This window comes from Mus caroli, chromosome 9 (genome assembly GCF_900094665.2).
Source record: "Mus caroli chromosome 9, CAROLI_EIJ_v1.1, whole genome shotgun sequence".
Classification (NCBI taxonomy): domain Eukaryota; kingdom Metazoa; phylum Chordata; class Mammalia; order Rodentia; family Muridae; genus Mus; species Mus caroli.
In genome coordinates this window covers 110,040,355-110,042,399 of record NC_034578.1, presented here as the reverse complement: position 1 = coordinate 110,042,399, position 2,045 = coordinate 110,040,355, and positions in this window count along the sequence as shown.

Genomic DNA, 2,045 nt, shown 5'->3' with positions numbered 1-2,045 from the left:
GCCACCATGTGGTTGCTGGGATTTGAACTCTGGACCTTCGGAAGAGCAGTCGGGTGCTCTTACCCACTGAGCCATCTCACCAGCCCCCAGTCAGCCTTTTAAAGCCCATCTAGGAACCTGCTCTTGGCAAAACACAGTGCCCCAGAATGAGATTGGTAGGGTAGTGTAGAGGAGTCCAGGATGAGTTGGAGAGTGGACTGAAGGTATATATAATTGAAATACATGGTGAACATCCATGAAATTCTCAAATAATAGGTTTAAAACATTTGAAACATTTCCGTTTAAAAAAAAAAAAAAAAGTATGTGTATAAGTGTTTTGCCTGGATGTGTGCTGGAGCCATGGAGGCCAGAAGAGGGCGCTGGACCCTATGGAACTGGAGACAACTGTGCTCTGCTATGTGAGTACGAGAAGATACCCCTGTTTGCCCTTTTAACGTGAGGCTTCTGTTGTTGTTTTTGTTGTTGCTGTTGTTACTATTATTATATTCATTGGTGTTTTCCATGAATGTCAGTCTGTGTGTAAGGGTGTCAGATTCCCCTGGAACTAGAATTACAGCCAGTCGTGAGCTCCCACATGGGGGTTGGGATTTGAACCTGGGTCCTTAGGAATGGCCAGTGCTCATGACTGCTGAGTCATCTTACTAGCCCCTAAAACAGGCTTCTCTATACTTGGCTGGACCGGAAGATTTTAAAAGTGAATGCCACCATGGCAGATAGCAGGAAGACAAAAAGACAAGCGTGCTTCCTCTAAGTTTTGCCGTTTTGTTTTGTTCTGTTTTTTTGGTTTTTTGTTTGTTTGTTTGTTTTGTGGTCTCTCTACACAGCCTTGGCTGTCCTGGAACTCATTATATAGACCAAGCTGGCTTGGAACTCACAGATCTCCCTCTGCCCTCTGCCCCAAGTGCTGGGATTAAAGGGGTGTGCCACTACCACCTGGCTTTCAGATTTTATCTAAATAAAAGGTAAACTGATTTCCTGAAAGCACCCGTCATCTGTTGGTTTCTTTTACTGGTGGTAATCTGTCCAGCCTCCCGAGTGCTGGTAACCCAGGCACATTTTACCTGTTAGATTCTAGTTCTAGTTCTAAAGATCGCCACTAGGGGGCAGAGGTGAGCTGATAAAGGAAAAACAAACAAAACAAAACAGACGCATCGAATCCTAGTTCCCTCTCTTCCTAGCGGTGAGAGCCTCCTGTGCTTCTTGGCCTCTCTGAACCCGTTTCCACTATAAAATGAAGCATGCGCTCACTTCCGGGCCAAGACAGACAGATTTAGCTATGCTGCCAAGGAAAATGGGAAGAGGCCTCAAGGCAGCCACTGCCTGACGGAAGGAAGCACATCTGATCCTTTACTCGGACTCAGTCACAACGGCAACCAGGTGTAGTGCATTAAATCTGTAATCCTGCTGGGCGAGGTAGTCCATGCCTTTAATCCCAGCACTGGGGAGGCAGAGGCAGGCGGATTTCTGACTTCGAGGCCAGCCTGGTCTACAGAGTGAGTTCCAGGATAACCAGGGCTACACAGAGAATCCTTGTCTTGAAAAACCAAACAAACAAACAAACAAAAAACAAAAGCAAAAACAAAAAGCCAGATTTGATTAACCCCAGCCCAATACAATGATAGAATAAGAGAGAGAGCCTGGCTCTACAGCCAAGATGGAAAGGGAACCCACGGTGAAAAACTTGCCCCCACGCTTTCAAACGAGTGTAGTATGAAGCACACACATGGTTGCACACAGAAGCAAATTATTCTCTCTATTTGATGTGCATGACTGTTTTGACTGCATGCGTGTCAGCACCATGTATGTGCCTTGTGCACAGGAGGACACCAGATCACTTCAGCCCCAATCGCTTGTTTTAAGTGAAAAATAAAACACAGCTCTTACAATGGGAGCCATCATCAGAGACAACTACAAAGAGGGTGACCAACCAGGGTTCAGGAGAAGGCCTCAGAGGGAGCCTGTGCTTAGCATGCAAGGGAAGGTCTGAACTAGGAACCCCTCCAGGAGGGAGGGAGGGAGGGAGAGGGAGAGAGAGAGAGAGAGAG